We start from the raw sequence: 19937 nt of genomic DNA on the forward strand, positions 1-19937 counted from the left end.
GATAATCTAGATTATATGACAGTGTAAATCCATCTTTAGGCTCCTTCTACACTGCCATATAATCCAGATTATCAAAGCAGATAATCCACATTATCTCCTTTGAACTAGGGCCCCTTCTACACTGCCATATAAAATCCAGATTATCTGCTTTGAACTGGATTATTTATTTATTTATTTATTTTTATTTGCTTTATTTCTATACCGCGTTTTTCAGCCCAATTAGGCAACTCAATGCGGTTTACACAGTGCAAGTTATCACAACAATAGACAATTAAAACACATCATACACAATAATAAAATCAACAATTATTATCAATTCATGTCACCTCGATAACAGAGCAAAATCCATTCTCATAATCCTTCTGCCATTCCTATGTTCAATTTTACCATCTTCCTATGTTCAGTTGCACTATTTAGCCAAATGCTTGCTCGTAGAGCCAGGTCTTAACCTTCTTCCGAAACGCCAGCAGTGAAGGGGCCTGTCTGATATCTATGGGTAGGGCATTCCATAGCCGAGGGGCCACCACCGAGAAGGCCCTGTCTCTCGTCCCCGCCAACCGTACCTGTGATGCAGGCGGGATCGAGAGCAGGGCCTCCCCGGATGATCTTAATGTCCGCGTCGGTTCATAGGTGGAGATGCGTTCGGAGAGGTAAGTGGGGCCAGAACCATTTAGGGCTTTGTAGGCTAACGCCAGCACCTTGAATTGTGCCCGGTAGCAGATTGCCAGCCAGTGGAGCTGGCTCAAAAAAGGAGTGGTGTGCTCCCTGAGTGCCGCTCCTGTTAGCAACCTGGCTGCCGAACACTGGACCATCTGAAGCTTCCGGGCAGTCTTCAAGGGCAGCCCCACGTAGAGTGCGTTGCAGTAATCTATACGGGATGTAACCAGAGCGTGGACTACTGTGGCTAAGTCAGACTTCCCGAGGTACGGGCGCAGCTGGCGCACAAGCCTAAGCTGTGCAAATGCTCCCCTGGTCACCGCCGAGACCTGGGGCTCCAGGCTCAGCGATGAATCCAGGATCACACCCAAGCTGTGAACCTGCGTCTTCAGGGGGAGTGTGACCCCGTCCAACACAGGCTGTAACCCTATACCCTGTTCAGCCTTTCGACTGACCAGGAGTGCCTCTGTCTTGCCTGGATTCAATTTCAATTTGTTAGCCCTCATCCAGTCCGATACAGCAGCCAAGCACCGGTTCAGGACCTGAACAGCCTCCTTAGTAGTGGGTGGAAAGGAGTGAAAGAGTTGGACATCATCTGCGTACAGATAACACCGCACCCCGAAACTCCGGATGATCTCTCCCAATGGCTTCATGTAGATGTTAAACAACATGGGGGACAGTATTGAGCCCTGCGGGACCCCACAAGACAATGGTTGTGAGGTCGAGCAGTTGTCCCCCATCAACACCTTCTGGGTACGACCCTCTAGGAAAGACCTGAGCCACTGCAGAGCAGTGCCACCAAGGCCCATTCCCGCGAGGCGTCCCAGAAGGATACCGTGGTCGACGGTATTGAAGGCCGCTGAGAGATCCAGCAGGACCAACAGGGACACACTCCCCCTGTCAAGCTCCCGGCGGAGATCATCCACTAAGGCGACCAAGGCTGTCTCGGTACCATGCCCCGGCCTAAAGCCAGACTGTGCCGGATCCAGATAATCCGTGTCTACCAAGAATACCTGGAGTTGTGAGGCCACCACATGTTCCAGGACTTTGCCCAAAAAGGGGAGATTGGAAACAGGCCGATAGTTGACGAATTGAGTGGGGTCTAGTGATAGTTTTTTCAACAGCGGTTTTATCACAGCTTGTTTTAAGCTGGCTGGAATTTTGCCTTCCCGAAGGGAGGCATTAACCACCACTTCCACCCACTCGGCCAATCCCCCTCTGGCCTCCTTTAGAAGCCAGGATGAGCAGGGGTCTAGGATGCATGTGGTTGCTCTCATTCCTCCAAGTATCTTGTCCACATTCTCGGGTTTCACCAATTGAAATGAATCCATCAAAATCGGACAAGCAGGTGCTCGTGTTACATCCTCAGAGACTGCCGTTAACATGGTATCCAGGCCAGAACGGATCAAAGCGACTTTGTCCGCAAAGAACCGAGCAAATGCTTCACAGCAGGCCGTCGAGTTGTCAGGGTTCCCATCCGGAATGGTGGGGTTTAATAGACCTCTGACAACTCGAAACAACTCCGCCGGACGGTTCTTTGCAGATGCAATATTGGCCGCAAAGAAAGATTTCTTTGCCGCCTTTATTGCCACGGCATATGCCCTTAGAAGGGCAACAAACCGTGTTCGATTTAACTCGCTCGGGTCCGAACGCCACACGCGTTCTAGTCTCCTCTTCCTTTGCTTCATCGCTGCCAGCTCCTCGTTGAACCAAGGAGCTGGTTTAGCTCGGCTACTTGAGAGGGGACGTTCCAGAGCAATCGTGTCTATTGCCCTAGTCATCTCCCCGTTCCAGAGAGACACCAGGGCATCAACAGGATCACCAACCGAGGTGGCGGGAAAGTCCCCAAGAGCCGTCAGGAATCTGTTCGGATCCATAAGCCTCCTGGGGCAGACCAACTTAATGGGTCCCCCACCTCTGCAGAGGTTGGAAGGTGTGGTGCCATCCTTGCTCCCATCCCTGACAGAAAACCAAATCCAATGTGTGTCCAGCACTGTGAGTGGGGCCAGATACTCGTTGGGACAGCCCCATGGTTGCCATGGAAGACATGAAGTCCTGAGCCGCTCCTCCTAGGGTAGTCTCGGCGTGTACATTGAAGTCCCCCAGCACAAGAAGCCGTTGAGACTCCAATGCCAAGCTCGAGACCACCCCTGCTAGCTCAGGTAGGGAGACCGTAGTGCAGCGAGGTGGGCGGTACACTAGCAGAATCCCTATTCTGTCCCGGTCACCCACCTTCAGGTGGACACATTCAAAATTGGTTGACTGTGGGATGGGGCCTCTGGTCAGGGGGATAGAATTTTTATAGACCACCGCAACTCCGCCTCCCCGCCCTCCAGGTCTTGATTGGTGCTGTACGGAGAATCCTGGTGGACAAAGCTGGGTCAAATTTACTCCTCCAGCTTCGTCCAACCAGGTCTCCGTAATGCACGCCAGATCTGCCCGTTTCTCCAGAATTAAATCTTGGATGAAAGATGTTTTGCCGTTGACAGAGCTGGCGTTCAGCAGCACCATCTTCAACCCAGAGGGACCACCATCCTGGGTACACCAACTTACCACATCAGGAGTCCGATTACAAGTGATTAAGTTTTTCCTTCTGTTCCTAGGCCGAATTTGAGTTGTTAAATTTTTCCTTCTATCCCTAGGCCGAATTTGAGTTGTTAAATTTTCACTATTTCTAAGCCGAATTGGTGGTCTCCCTTTCCTGCATCTCCCCCTCCCCGTTATGATTTCTATGGGGACCCCCCGGCCAATGGAATACCCCTCTTCCTCCATATTGTGCTTCGATTTCATAGCTTCAACCCATGATTTATTCCAGATTATTTGCTTTTGCCACACTACTTCGTTCCAATTCCTTCCTACCCCTGCTTTACTATTTCTAGGATCCTCCCACCCGTTCCACCCTCTATTATCTTCCCAATCCACCAACAATACTATTAGTAGGTACCAAGGGAAGAGAGCCGTCATGGGTGATCAGAGTTGATACAGCGTTGGGATGGGTCCCTAGAATTCGCGTATCAGCAGGTCTTAAAGTGCTAGATGTTCAAGTTGAGAATTATTAAAGTGCACACAACTAACCCGTTGTTGATGAACTAAAGTGCTATGGTGGCAGATTAAAGGCGTTAAGTACACAGGATTTAAAGTGCAAATTATGTTGGTTAAAGAGCTGGCAATAAGAAGAATTAGCAGCGTTGGCCCAGAATAAAGTGCTGGCAGTTGGAAAAAAAATTAGCAGCGTTGGCCCAAAATAAAGTGCTGGCAGTTGGCAGAATTAGCAGCATTGGCTCAAATTAACAGTATCAACCATGTAATAACCGTGCAAATTTGCTCATTCAAGTCCTCAGTCTTATTGGTAGATATTATACCCAATTAGTCCCCCCACCCCCCAAGCATACAGTTCAGGGTCAGACAGATGTAAGTCTTGTGGGATTCCTGCAGTTTCAAAGACTAAGGACCTTGCAGTGGAATGCCAGATATGGATTGCTGAAATGGCCGCAGGATCTAATAATGAGATAGATCGGTTTTATTCCGGAAATGGAGGCAGTAACGTGATGGATGGCGTTTCGAAAATGGTGGCCGATGACAAATCCCGTAACAGCAGCTATGCAGAATTTCAGCCGACCAGGAGATGAGCCAGCAGCCGCAAGATGACAGCGTTGTTGGTGGAAAAACGCAGCGTTGTTGGTGGAAAATCCCAGCCGAAGTGTGGAATCCCGGGAAGACGCTGAGTCACTGTTGGTCAGGCTCTCTCAGTCGGGCTCGCTCCAACCCCCGCCAGGTCGCCCCAGGGCCTCCGCCAGGAGTGAAACACGGAACAGCGCCAAATGGAGACGCGGAGGAATCACACACCTGAATGCGCGGGGGGGGGGGACCCAGCCCGGTCGCGGAGGAATCGTAGCAGGAGTCGCGCTGGGATGCAGATGGAAAACCCAGCAATTCGCCGGCTCCGGCAGGCCAGTAGCCCGTGGGCTGGAACTGCTGCGAAGCAGGCCAGCAGCACGACAGCAACCACGGCGACGCTCTCCGACTCAGACAACCCAACGGCCTGCTTCCGCCCGATTCAGGCCACGTTTCAGGTCGCGATCGGGTCAGGAGCAGCCGCAACGGCAACAAAGCTGCAGATCGCCGAGCTCCAAAGGACGGCCGTCCCAGTCTCCCTCCGGCAGCCTCAGCAGCGGGATGGCAGTTGGCGAATTGGGTAAATCCGAGCAAGTCCGAACAAGCAGGCTGGGAGGGAGCGAGCCCAGGCCGTAATGGTGGTAGCGGCCTTCGCTCTACCTCCTTCCTCTCTCCCCTTGTTTTTCCTTTCTCCCTGGTTTCCTCCCAGTCAGCCCCCCCAAGGCCCCCTTCGGGGTCCCGAGGAGATGCCGGTTCAGGAACCGATAAATGGAGGTCGGAATGGGGGTAGATGGTTCTGATTAAGCTCGGATTAGGAATTATCGCCTTACCCGGACGGGAGGTTAGCTGTTAGCATGCCGCCATCTTAACCGGATTATCTGCCAGTGTGGACTCATACTATCCAGTTCAAAACAGATAATGTGGATTATGTGATTTGATAATCTTTATTATATGGCAGTGTAGAAGGGGCCCAAGATAGTGGTCTTTAAAAAGAAAGAAACACCCAGTAACACAGGATATTATTTGCTCACTCTCTCACTTGCTGCAGTATTCTTAGAGCCTAGAATGTTAACTTTTTAAAATAATTAGTTTCCCTTATTTATCGTAGTATTTTAAAAGTAATCACTTCCATTAGTTCTTAGAATGTAGTAAAATAGCTTATTGTGTTAATTTTTACACTGCTTCTTAGATTTCCATTACTCTCCATTACAGTAGTGTCTCGGTTATCTGACCTTCGCTTATCTGACATTCCATCTTATCCGACACTCTTATAGAATCATAGAATCATAGAATCAAAGAGTTGGAAGAGACCTCATGGGCCATCCAGTCCAACCCCCTGCCAAGAAGCAGGAATATTGCATTCAAATCACTCCTGACAGATGGCCATCCAGCCTCTGCTTAAAAGCTTCCAAAGAAGGAGCCTCCACCACACTCCGGGGCAGAGAGTTCCACTGCTGAATGGCTCTCACAGTCAGGAAGTTCTTCCTCATGTTCAGATGGAATCTCCTCTCTTGTAGTTTGAAGCCATTGTTCCGCGTCCTAGTCTCCAAGGAAGCAGAAAACAAGCTTGCTCCCTCCTCCCTGTGGCTTCCTCTCACATATTTATACATGGCTATCATATCTCCTCTCAGCCTTCTCTTCTTCAGGCTAAACATGCCCAGTTCCCTAAGCCGCTCCTCATAGGGCTTGTTCTCCAGACCCTTGATCATTTTAGTCGCCCTCCTCTGGACACATTCCAGCTTGTCAATATCTCTCTTGAATTGTGGTGCCTAGAATTGGACACAATATTCCAGATGTGGTCTAACCAAAGCAGAATAGAGGGGTAGCATTACTTCCTTAGATCTAGACACTATGCTCCTATTGATGCAGCCCAAAATCCCATTGGCTTTTTTTGCCGTCACATCACATTGTTGGCTCATGTTTAACTTGTTGTCCACGAGGACTCCAAGATCTTTTTCACATGTACTGCTCTCAAGCCAGGCGTCCCCCATTCTGTATCTTTGCATTTCATTTTTTCTGCCAAAGTGGAGTATCTTGCATTTGTCACTGTTGAACTTCATTTTGTTAGTTTTGGCCCATCTCTCTAATCTGTCAAGATCGTTTTGAATTCTGCTCCTGTCCTCTGGACTATTGGCTATCCCTCCCAATTTGGTGTCGTCTGCAAACTTGATGATCATGCCTTCTAGCCCTTCATCTAAGTCATTAATAAAGATGTTGAACAGGACCGGGCCCAGGACGGAACCCTGAGGCACTCCACTTGTCACTTCTTTCCAAGATGAAGAGGAAGCATTAGTGAGCACTCTCTGTGTTCGTCCACTTAACCAATTACAGATCCACCTCACCGTAGTTTTGCCTAGCCCACATTGGACTAGTTTCCTTGCCAGAAGGTCATGGGGGACCTTGTCGAAGGCCTTACTGAAATCCAGGTACGCTACATCCACGGCATTCCCCGCATCTACCTAGCTTGTAGCTCTATCGAAGAAAGAGATCAGATTAGTCTGGCATGACTTGTTTTTGATAAATCCATGTTGACTATTAGCGATGACTGCATTTGTTTCTAAGTGTTTGCAGACCGCTTCCTTAACAATCTTTTCCAGAATCTTGCCCAGTATCGACATGAGGCTGACCGGACGGTAGTTGTTTGGGTCATCCTTTTTTCCCTTCTTGAAGATTGGGACCACATTGGCCCTCCTCCAATCTGCTGGAACTTCTCCCGTTCTCCAAGAACTCTCAAAGATGGTTGCCAATGGTTCCGAAATGACTTCCGCTAGTTCCTTCAATACTCTGGGGTGTAGTTGATCTGGCCCTGGGGACTTGAACTCATTAAGAGCGGCCAGGTATTCCTGGACGACTTCTTTCCCAATTTGGGGTTGGATGTCCTCCAATCCCTCATCCACTCCATCTTGCTGTGGTTGAAGACTCTCTTTTTGTGAGAAGACCGAGGCAAAGAAGGCATTAAGTAGTTCTGCCTTTTCCCTATCCCCTGTCAGCATTGCTCCATCTTCTCCGCGAAGAGGTCCTATCGCCTCCTTGTTTTTCCTTTTTCTACTGACATAAGAATAGAAGCCCTTTTTATTGTTTTTAATGTCCCTGGCAAGTCTGAGCTCGTTTTGTGCTTTAGCCTTGCGGACCTTTTCCCTACAGGTGTTGGCTATTTGTTTGAATTCTTCTTTGGTGATTTCTCCCTTTTTCCACTTCTTGTGCATGTCTCTTTTGTGTCTTAGCACAGTTAGAAGTTCTTTGGACATCCATTCTGGCTTCTTTGCACTTGTCCTATTTTTTCTCTTTGTTGGCACGGTTTGCAATTGCGTCTTGAGTATTTCAGTCTTGAGAAATTCCCATCCATCCATAACTCCCTTGTCTTTTAATATCTGTGTCCACGGAATGCTGCTCAGCGTTTCCTTCATTTTTTGGAAATCAGCTCTCCTAAAGTCCAAAATGCGGGTTTGACTTGTCTTAGTTTCGGCCTTCCTTTGTACCTCAAATTGCAGGAGCACATGGTCACTTGCCCCTAAGGATCCTACCACTTCGACCGCATCAATCAGGTCCTCCGCATTTGTTAGGATGAGATCAAGAGTAGCCAATCCCCTTGTTGCCTCTTCTACCTTCTGGACCATGAAATTGTCTGCAAGGCAAGCGAGGAATTTGTTGGACCTTGTACTCTTGGCCGAGTTTGCTTTCCAGCAAATATCGGGATAGTTGAAATCGCCCATGACTACTACATCTCTTTTCTGTGCCTGTTTGGTCAACTGTTGGCAGAAGACTTCATCAAGTTCTTCCTCCTGGCTTGGGGGTCTGTAGTAGACGCCTACAACGACATCTTTTTGAGTCCCAGTTCCCTTGATTCTTATCCAGATGATTTCAAGCTGGTTTCCCAGATTGCTGTCTTGAATCTCTTCTGCAGCATAAGAGTTTTTGACATATAAGGCTACTCCGCCTCCTCTCCCCTTTGTTCGGTTTCTGTGAAAGAGGTTATACCCCTCGATATCTACATTCCAGCGATAGGAGTCATCCCACCAGGTTTCAGTGATCCCTATGATATCATATTTGTGGTGTTGTGCTAAAAGTTGGAGTTCGTCTTGTTTATTTCCCATGCTCTGTGCATTAGTGTAAAGACATGTGAGCCCCTGGGATCTTCCCTTGAGCTGTTTAATTGGGATTATTGTGCTTTTGGTACTTGGTCCTTGTTGTGTTTGTGCAGCCCTCCGTTTAGCCTCCTGGCGATTCCCAGACATTATGGGTAAAGTAGTGTTCGCAAGGCTGTTGTCCCCCTCCCCCGGTGGACCTAGTTTAAAGTGCGTCTAATGAGGTTTGCGAGTCTGTGAGCAAAAAGGTGTTTTCCTACTTGTGTGAGATGCACCCCATCCCTTGCCAGTAAGCCATCCTCCTGGAAAAGCAGGCCATGGTCGAGGAAGCCAAAGCGTTCCTCCTGACACCATTTTCTAAGCCAGTCATTGACCTGTACTATTTTTCTGGCTCTTGTGGGTCCGTGTCTTACAACAGGGAGGAGGGATGAAAAGACCACCTGTACATTACATTCTTTTAGCTTTGCTCCTAGAGCTCGCAAATCATTTGTGATCTTTTGAAACGTATGCCTTGCAGTATCATTGGTTCCTACATGAATCAACATGAGGGGAGGACGGTGATAGGGCTTGAGGAGCCTGGTGAGTCTCTGAGTGATATGGTGTATTTTTGCCCCCGGTAGGCAGCATATTTCTCGAGCCATCCCATCTGGTCTGGAAATGACAGCTTCCGTTCCTCTAAGGAGGGAGTCGCCTACTACCAAGACCTGTTTACTTTCAGGAATGACAGGGCCCCTTTTGTGCAATGTAGTGTGTAGGTCTCCAGAAAAGTGATCCTGTTGGTGTGAATTGTGTAGGTGAAAAGTGTTGTCCTCCTCCTCGACATCCCCGGTGCATTCGTCAAGGACAATCCATTGAGATTCGTCCAAGAGCCTATGGTTCTCCTGTATGTGTTCCTGTTGCTCCTGGTCTATGGTTGGGGATGGTACACCTGCAGGATTGTGCAAGTGTGAATGTTGTGAAGTGTTGTCCCAGTCAGGGCTATCCCCCGCACACTGATCAAGGATGAGCCACTGATCAGTATCTAAGCCATTCTGGTCTTCCCCAATATGTTGTGTTTCTTGGTCAGGTGCTAGTTGTGTGAGAATTTGGAATCTATTGTGTAACTGCAGCTGAGCGGAAGTATTCTGAGGAGGCTTCCGGGTCCTATGTGTCCTTCTAAGGGTGACATTTCTCCAAGCCTGAGGGTTGTCCACATCTGAGGTGCTGTTCTGTTGAGCCTCCCTGTAATGTTGGTGTGATATGGGCTGCGTGTCTAGGACAGTGTGGTGTGTGGTGTCTAAGAACAGCTCAAGTTCCTGAATGTCCTTAAGGGTGTTAATACGGTCTCGAGTTGTCGTATCCTGTGTTCCATGCGAGTGATCTGTGTACACTTGGAGCAGATGTAATTGAGTAATTGTAGTGTGAAAAAGCTGAACATGCCACAGCTTGTGCATGAGATGGGAAGTTTTCGTGTTTGTTCCATCTGGAGGTTGCTAATGACCTCCTCTTGGTGTGTGTTTGATGTTGTCTGTATGCAGGGGTGAAAGTATAGGTTACTGAGTGTACGAAGCAGAAGCAGAAGGAAACAAAATGGGTTCCTGCTTCCTCAACTTCTGTGGAAAGCCCAGCTGCCCCTTGGGTTCAGACACTGGTTTATATAGGATAACCAGGAAGCCCCGCTTATCCAACGCCCCCCTTTTCCTCCAGCATTTTCCCTTCAATTAAAGGCGTGCTTCCCAACTTTCTCTCCATTCCCAATAAGTGAAAATGGCAAGACAAGGAGGGGGGGGGGATTGAATTTCTAAAACAAAGGATATTGCAAGGAACTGTGATGAGATTTAATGAGGTTGCCCAAGTCTAGGAATCCAGCACAATGGTTGTTGATTGTCCAGTCCTTGTTCCCAGACAAAGATTTGAGTGTGTTGTTGGAGGCTTTCATAACTAGAATCACAGGGTTGCTATGAGTTTCCCGGGCTGTATGGCCATGTTCCAAAAACATTCTCTCCTGACGTTTCACTCACATTTATGGCAGGCATTGTCAGAGGTTGTGAGGTTTGTTGGAAACTAGGAAAATTGGGTTTATTTATCTGTGGAATGTCCAGGGAAGGAGAAAGAACGAACAACACTCAAAAACAGGAATTCCAGCCAAGAAACAATCAGGGCCATCTAATCTCCCAATAAAGGACTCCCCCAGGCAGGAAGCAGCCAAGCTGTAAGGCTTTCCAATGCTAATCAAGGTGATCAGTTGAAGCATTCACACTTGCCTCTTACAGATAAGAGTTCTTTCTCCAACCCTGGACCTTCTACAGATATATAAACCTCACTTGCCTTGTTTCCAACAAACTTCACAACCTCTGAGGATGCCAGCCATTGATGTGGATGAAACATCAGGAGAGAACACTTCTGGAGCATGACCATACAACCAGGAAAAGTCACAGCAACCCAAAGATTTGAGTCTTTGGGTGTTGGTTCAGCAATCATGTCCCTTTTGTGAAAAAGGGCATGCCTGATGTGTTTGGGGATTTAGCGAGTATTGCGTCCATTGTTGAAGTTTGTATTTGATTGTCTCGTGGATTAAGGGAAGAATCCCTGGAATGTTGTTCTAACCCTGGTGGGCTGGAAGCGTCAAACTAGAGTCTCTAGTTTGGGTTTGCCTTCAGAAAGATTTGTTTAAGTAAAAATAAATATAAAATATTATAAAGAAAATAATGGATTATGTGTGCTGTATAGTCATGAGAGCGAGGAACAGTGAGAGGTTGGAAGAGGAAAGGGGGAATGGCTGCTTTGGCGCAGGAGGGAAAAGGGGATCGGAAAGGGGATCTTTGCTTTAATCTGGCAGCCCAGCTCCACTTGCTGGCTTGCAGAGAGGAAATGGAGACAAAGAAGCAGCGAGATAGAAACAATGTTGGAGGAGGCCCACAGTGAAGGATACTTGTTATCCTTTATTAGGCTATATTGGGGAAACAATCTTTTTAAGGGAAGAGACTTGATTGTAAAGAGTTCACGGAAAGGCAAATGCCCTTTTGGACCCTCCCTCAACCCTGCCATGTTCTGGGATTCCTGCAAATCCTGACTTTGTCCAAGCCAGTTCAGACCTGGGGCTAGATCCCCTGAGACACCCCCCCCCCCCCCAGCCTGTTTGGACCCTCTGTGACTTTGCCCTAGGGGCTTTGTCCGAGCCAGTTCAGATCCGACACTGGGACCCCTAGTATCCAACCTGTTTGACCTCTCTGTGGCTCTGCCTGACCTCAAGAACTCCAATATGTGTTTTGTCTAGGTTGGCTCAGATCAGCGTGGGGCAAATGTGGGATCCTTGGAAGTGCATGTGTGCTGCTGCTGGTATCGGTTGTGTGAAGAGTTTATGTGAAGGGAAGGGCATCTTGGCAATTCATTCTGGCCCCTTGTCCTTGGGCAACTATAGATCTCATCCATAGTACTTATTATATTAGGAACAGAAGTAGCTGATTTTGACAACATGTTTACCAGGGGACAACGGGTAAATTATTTGTAGTGAAATTCCATTACATATTTGTACCTACATTGTAACTTTTATTTAGAGCTTTAAGTTTTCATCTGTTGTTGCACCACTGCAAGTGTTGCATGGGCATAAGATTCCTGGACAGCTATTTTATTTAATGCATGAGACTTTTGGAACAGTGCATATATGTCAATTTTAATATATAATTTATTATATTATTGTTTGATAATAAAAAGGTAAAGGTTTCCCCTGATATTAAGTCTAGTTGTGTCGAACTCTGGGGGGTGGTGCTCATCTCCATTTCTAAGAGCTGGCATTGTCTGTCAACACCTCCAAGGTCATGTGGCCGGCACGACTGCATGGAGCACTGTTACTTTCCCACAGAAGAGGTACCTATTGATCTACTCACATTTGCATGTTTTCGAACTATTAGGTTGGCAGAAGCTGGGCCTAACAGCGGGAGCTCATCCCACTCCCCTGATTCAAACCGCCAGCCTTTTTGTCAGCAAGTTCAGCAGCTCAGCGGTTTAACCTGCTGTGCCACCAGGGACCCTCTTGATAAATATATCAGGATTTAAAGTGCAATTGTGTTTGCAATATCTAGTTATAGCTGGCTCTATGGAATGCTGGAAAACATAGAAAGTTCATGTCACAGCCAAGTTGCTGATACCAGGTTTATTTGCCATTGTGCCCACTGCATACTGCTTTGCAAGTGTTATTTGGGAAAGACTTCATGTTGCTGAACTGCAGCCCTGAAGTTTATTCATAAATGTACTGATGTCAAGAACTAGGATTTTTATATGCCTATGGCAGGGCAGGAGAGGCAAAATACACTATTTGCAAAATACACTATTTGTCCTGTAAACAATGTGCTGCAGAGGCAGAGAAAACCCCTCCAAATGTTACCTCTTTAATTTTTAAGGTGCTGTCTTGAAACCCCTATCATTTACAGTTATTTTAAAAATCACAGATTGTCAGCATTAGGATGTAAATCGTAATATTTGACGGTGGACTCATGCCATAAAATGTAACTACCTTGCTCTATGATATGATACGGTGATTTTACTTAGAAATACTATACATTCCCAGAATGTATTGTTTTTTGATTTCCATTTTTTAAAAAGTCAGTTTTAAAAACACTACCTAGTCACAATTATAAGCAGAAAACTATTTGAATTACGGACAAATATCCTTGCCAAAACAAGGATAGTTCAGGTAGTTCTCACTTTATTACTGCTGTCTATATGAGTGGTAATAATTGAAAATCAAGGACATCTTTAGGTACAGTGCACAAAATGCATGTGTTTGTGCATGTTTGTAAAGAGATATCGATATGTTGGAGATGATAGATGAAAGCAAGCAAATACTTCGTTTAAACATATGAAGAGTTAGCAGAAATGTTTAGGATTCTCAAACTGTGCTAAAGTGAAAAATCATTCTCCATCTTACCTGATGTGTAGATCTCTGCATTCTTTGTTGTGGCATTCTGCAGCCTTTGGACTGATCCTGTTGTGTAGTCTAGTGCTGGGCAGCACACCTTTTCAGGAATGGTGGCTGAATGCAGTCTTTCAACTGTTCCTGCTATGTAGTCAGCTGCTGGGACAGCACTCTTAATTTATTGCCAGGAACAATGGCAGTATGCCAAAACCAGACGGAAATAAAGCAGGATGCAAGATAGACGTGTGATGAAATGCAAGGAAGTAGCAGAATCCTGGGATCATTTGATTCTAGGAATTAAGTCCTCATCACTTTGACCAACTTATCAGTACATAATACAAAACAATGCTTCTCTGTGGGAAATGAAAAGAGGGCTATTGAAAGGATAGAATGATGACAGAGTGGTTGGATATTAAACCTGGCTGAAATACCTAAGACCAAGAGAGAATCAACATTGCTCATTCTGATAGCAAACATAGACAAGCCATTAATTCAGGTGCAATCAGGGCCAGAGCATGTTTTCTTGTTTGGGCTATATCTGAGAGCTATATCTGAAAGTTACGGAGAGGATTTTATAAACAAAACAGAACGTGTAATAACAAGCAGGGAAGAACAGGAGTTTATAGAAGTACAGTCTTTACAAATGTGTAGTGTTTCTCAACCTGGGGGTTGGGACCCTGGGGGGGGGGTCGCAAGTGGGATGTCAGAGGGGTCACCAAAGATGATCAGAAAACCAGTATTTTCTGTTGGTCATAGAGGTTCTGTGTGGGAAGTTTGGCTCAATTCTATCATTGGTGGGGTTCAGAATGCTTTTTGAATGTAGGTGAACTATGAATCCCAGAAACTCCAACTCCCAAATGTCAAGGTCTATTTTCCTTAAGCTTCACTAGTGTTCACGTTTGGGCATAATGAGTATTCATGCCAAGCTTGGTCCAGATCTATCACAGTGCTCTCTAAATTTAATTGAGCTACAACACCAAAACTCAAGGTCAGCGCCCACCAAACTCTTCCACTATTTTCTGTTGGTCATGGGAGTTTTGTGTGTCAAGTTTGGTCCACTTCCATCGTTGATTGAGTTCAGAATGCTCTTGATTGTAGGTTAACTATACATCCCAGGAACTACAACTCCCAAATAATAAAATCAGTTCCCCCCAACCTCACGAGTATTTAAATATTGGTGTATCTGGTGTTTGTTTCAGTGAATGAAAATACATCCTGTATATCAGATATGTAGATTACGATTCAAAACAGTAGCAAAATTATAGTTATGAAGTAGCAATGAAAATAATTTTATGGTCGGGGGTCACCACAACATGAGGAACTGTATTTAGTGGTCATGGTATTGGGAAGGTTGAGAACCACTGATATAGAGCATGTCCTAGAGACCATAATACAGACTGGAAATGTACTTCCAAGGAGAAAGAAATGGAGAACACTCATCTTAGAAAAGGCTCATTTTGGGCATTCTTCTATGTGATATGAAAAGCTCTCCCACTTCCCTCAAACACATTCTTGAGCAGACAGAAAAATTACACCAGCATTAGAGCTGGCCAAAACTTACCCCCTTCACCACTCTTCCCTTGTTCTTATGTAACATGAACTTTGGAAATGTTACCTAGAGACAGGTAATACATTCAGAGGTCAATGAGCAGAACGTCAACTCTGAGCACTTTTTCCTGATCAGATTTCTATATTTATCAAAACTGTATGGATGGAAGATAATAAAAGTTCTCAATTGTAATCTATTCAGTTTGATAATTAGCTTGCAGATGCAGGACGGTTTTGGTATTTGTAGTCCAAAATAGGAAAGATCCAAATTATGGGAAAATTACACAAACTTTTGCCTTTAGTATGTTTGAACTATCATGTTCTTTCTTAGTAGTTAGTAGAAATTTTGGAAATTTTGTAAGTTCCATTTTTTGTAACAATTAGATATCTTTCCTGAAACATTCAGGAAGATGAAAAAGGCTTTAATTTTTTAAATGATAAAATAATGCTCTGTCAGCAAATATATCCATCTTGCACTTTCAGATTTAGCACATTCTTCTATAGGAACACTATATTGCTTTAATTTTGTGATTGTGAAATAAATATAGTATAATGTTATGAATATTTCTAATATATCCTCACTAGCATTTCTGCCAGAAGAAGCATTCAGTATAATATCAATAATGATGAAATTGGTTCCTTGTTCTCAGTTTCTACTTCCTTTTCAGGGCAAAATTTCAAAATATCCATCCCACTCATTCTAAATCAGACTTTGAACTAATGACGTGTGTCACGTATCACTATATCAAGTGCTGGTTCCATTGAATGTCTGAGTGGTATATTTCAACATCATAGACAAAGGAACTGGAAAGTAAGAACCAGTGTCAGCATCATATAGTGTTATCTAATCCAGTGGCTCACAACCTGTGTGTCCCTAGGTGTTTTGTCCTACAACTCCCAGAAATCCCAGTCAGTTTACTAGCTGTTAGGATTTCTAGAAGTTTAAGGCCAAAACATCTGGGGACCCACAGGTTGAGAACCACTGATCTAATAAGTGGTGTCAAATTTGTGGTCCTCCAGGTATTTTGGACTTCAGATCACAGAATTTTAGCCATTGGACAAGCTGGCTGGGGCTCCTGGGAGTTGGAGCCCCAAACATCTGGAGGTTTGACATTGCTGAATACCCATAAATTGTGTGGTGTAATGTAAAATAAACCATGTGTAGTTCATGTTTGCTCATCCCACACACTGCCTTGCCAGAGAAAGAAAATATGCCACACAGATGAACAATGAAGGGCAAGTAGTTTACTCTTTGTAATTCAGAATGACTTATTTACAATCATGTGATCAGTTGCATCGACTCACATAATGTCCTTTTATGAAAGATTTAAAAATGGTCTTTCTTTGTCCATGTGGAGAAACTCCCTCCAGCACATGAAGCGAGAGCACACTCCAAATTCTGTCTCTCTCTGCTTCTCTCCTTCTTCTCTCTCTGCACCTGCATAGCTCAAGTCTGAACAACAATGTAACAGTAACCAAAAGTTCTAGATTCAGCCATCTCCCTGAGCATTGCCCAACCAATCAGCTTCATGCATCTTATTTTACAGTTAACACACACACACTCACTGATTCCTTGTATGCTCCAACAAATTACAGTTACTTCTGATTGCTATCTCCGAATTGACAACATCAACCTGGCAGATGTGCCTCCTGTTTATGCCCAGTATCAACACTCACGTCAGTCCCCACGGCCACTTTATTTAGCAGTCAGTGAACTAGTGCCAAGAGGTTTCTGGAAGAGAGAGGTGGTGATTGGGTTTCAAGGAGAAGGAGAAATAAGACCAGTAGCAGACCAGTTCCATGTTAGTCAGGTGGGTTCCAAGATGGCACCGGCATCATAGGAGGCATTTTAAAGAGCTCTGATACTGCTACTGTTTTTAGGCTACTGGGGCACAACAATTCACTGTTTTGAAACTTCTTCTCTTTTGATCTCCTCCTCTGCAGATGGGGAACAAAAAAACTGACTCGGACAAGCCCAGAGATTCCCAGACCTCATGAGCCCTCTGAACAACTCAAGATTGATAAACTGTTTGGGGAGGAAACCGTGAGTATGCCAGACTTGAAGGCTCTGCTGACTGATAACAGATTTTCAGCCTTGGATAATGAAAATACAAGCTTCAGTAACTTGGCTGGTTATCACAAAGGAGTGTCTTTGGAATCAGGCGGGGCAGATTTACATTGAGACACCTCATGATTTCTATCTTGTATATTTTTATATTTTTATTAAGTTATTATTATTGAACTATATGAAATAAAAGGCAGACCTACGTGAACTCCAGTAATCTCTTGACCAATCGTAACCACTCCAGATACCCTTTCCATACTCTGTGTGGGAAACTGGGGCAGGACATAATCTGTTGGACAAATAATCTTCCTGCATGCCAGTGGGAGGTCATCCGCTTGCCATCCGGAACTTCCCCTTTGGAGATCGCAGCTATCCGCTGAACAAAGGCTTCAAAAGAAACTTGCCCATTTCAGATATATTTTCTTTGTCTTCTCAACATGGGAAGATGTCTGAGTATCCAACGTTCATTGTCTTTGCATCCAGGACCAAGTATCTGCGTAATTCTATCATTCAACTTTTCGGACTCTCTTTGTCTTCAGCATTCCATTGCTACACACCCAGGGGTTGGCACAGCCCCTGGAGACCTCTCCATCCCATAGAGCACCTCCCTTGACTAATTAGAAGCCACAGAGCTATCCCTGCCCAACTGGGAGGAGATCCCTGGTTGCGTCATTGTCTCCTTCAGCAATCAGCGTCCATGCTGGCTAAGATCCACCTCTTGACCAATCAGGAGTGTAGGAAATGTCGTCTGGTTCTTGGCGCTGGTCAATGCAGGAGATGGGAGAGGAAATTTTGAACAGTAGCAATGTTAATGCATGAAAACTCTTATGTATATAAATGCCTGCTTTTTCCATATGCTTTGCGCTTGTACCCTTTGAGCACATGCTGCTGTACAAGTGTCCTTTCTGCACAGACTGACTAAATGCTTCTGCCATTTGCCTTCAACCTGGTTACATTCCTGACTCATGTTTTATCCCAGAGCAGGAACACCTCTGTCCTTAAACACCACATCAGTATAGTAAAATCAGCCAGCAGTTTATTGAAGGGTATATGTGAGCAAAGCAATAAAAATGATAGAAACAGTATAGTCCAAAACAGTATTTTCCAAAGGTAACAAATAGTCCATGAACTTCAAGATACAAAGGTAAAAACACGAGATCCAAGGATGCAAAGTCCAAAAGAGCAAGACAACATGAAGATCCAATGCCCAGAACAGGAACATGGCAGAACTTGAAACATGAAACTAGAAATCCACTTGGAAACAAGACCATCCTGAAAATTCAGTGTTGAAGAGACTGAGCTAAAATCCTTTCCCCATCTCATATAAAGCTTTTCCTGTCTCATGAAATAAAAGGAAAACATTCTGTTTGCCTTTACAACCAGATAAGGATTTCTTAGGTACTTGTGGGTTTTTTCGGGCTATAGAGCCATGTTCTAGAGGCATTTCTCCTGACGTTTCGCCTGCATCTATGGCAAGCATCCTCAGAGGTTGTGAGGTCTGTTGGAAGTAGGAAAAATGGGTTTATATATCTGTGGAATGGCTGGGGTGGGGCAAGGAGCTCTTCCCTGCTGCAGTTAGGTGTGAATGTTTAGCTGATCACCTTCATTAGAATTTGAAGGCCTGCCTGAGCCTGGGAAAATCTGTTGCTGGGAGGTGTTAATGGATTTCTTATTTCTCTTTTCTTACAGACAAGCTGACCTTCGGCAATCTTGAGAATTTTGTCTTAGTTTACAAAAGTCCTGTCTTCTATCTTCAATCTCATCAAATTCTGGACCTGACAAATCATCCTCAGAAGTCGGTTTCTCAGACAAAGGCTGCTGTGGGCATCTTTGCGGAATTTGACCTTGAAAATCTACAGGAGAAGCAAGGCCTGGACTTGACTCAGGCCCAGGAAAACCCTCATCCCCATTGACATCAGACACAGTCACAGGCTGAACTACAACAACTCAAAACATTCAGGGTTAGCGAAGCTTGCCAGGCATCCCTCGGCATCCCTCGGTCTTTGAGCAACCTCAAATTTCCAGCATCAAATTCTTGTGAATGTGATGCCAAGAGGTGTGACATTAACTCAGAGGCATACATCAGCACCCTAAACAAGTTCAAGCAACATTTCCAGCAAGTTTGACCTGGTAAGAATCCAGCAGATAAGAACCTATCAATAAGATTAAAAGAAAATGTATACAAAGTGATATGGAGATGGTATACCACGCCAGTCAAACAACATCAGATGGATAATAAGCAAAGTAACCTCTGCTGGAGATGTGGCAAACACAAAGGGACATATTTTCATTTATGGTGGGAATGCCCCCAAGTGAAGAATTTTTGGAAGGATATATTTACCGAAATAAACAACATTATAGGATCAAATATTACGCCGGATGCTAGGGTTGCACTATTAATGGATACCACGAAGCTGAATGTAGAAACAAGAAAGAAAGAATTGGTGACTATTTTGCTCATAGTGGGAAGAATTATAATAGCAAAGAACTGGAAAATAATAACGAATCTAACACTGGACGCATGGTACAGGGAAGTTTGGAATGTAGCTTTAAATGACAAACTAACAATGGAAATGAGGGTATTCAGGGGGGAAATTAACAGGTCAGATTTTGAGGCATACTGGTCAGTCTTTATTAAATATGTCTTAGAGAGCGAAAATGGAAAACAACACAATTTGGTTGGTCAGGAATTTTGGAGATGACATTTGATTAAGGGTTGCTTTATGAATACATGGTGAAGGAAATTATACATGTTCAGGCCTTGGTGGTGGGGTTATGTGTTTGTAAAATGTTCACTGTTTTGTGTTCTGTCTATTCGGTAAGTTGTTATTGTATGTAAATAAAAAAAATTTTTTAAAAAGAATCCAGCAGAAACATTTCTCCAGCATGACAACGCAATCCCTCACACAAATCTGAGAACCTGGGAATACATTTATTATTTATTTATTTATTTATTATTTGCACTTGTTAACCGCCACTCTCAGCCCGGAGGCGACTCGTGGCGGTGTACAGAACATAGAACATAAAGACAACAGTTACAGTAAATTCAGGGCCATAACACACATCTTACTAA

General features: G+C 44.8%; 1 long non-coding RNA gene across 1 annotated transcript in view; it reads left to right on the plus strand.

Annotated features, from left to right (window-relative positions):
- Positions 1-19681, plus strand: part of LOC137096129 (uncharacterized) — a 46718-nt gene extending 27037 nt beyond the window's left edge. The window contains exons 2-3 of the long non-coding RNA XR_010909310.1: positions 16744-16843; positions 18554-19681. This is a non-coding gene — a long non-coding RNA (uncharacterized lncRNA). The remainder of the gene's footprint in view (positions 1-16743; positions 16844-18553) is intronic.
- The last annotated feature ends 256 nt before the right edge of the window (positions 19682-19937 follow it).

This window comes from Anolis sagrei, chromosome 2 (assembly GCF_037176765.1).
Source record: "Anolis sagrei isolate rAnoSag1 chromosome 2, rAnoSag1.mat, whole genome shotgun sequence".
NCBI lineage: Eukaryota > Metazoa > Chordata > Lepidosauria > Squamata > Dactyloidae > Anolis > Anolis sagrei.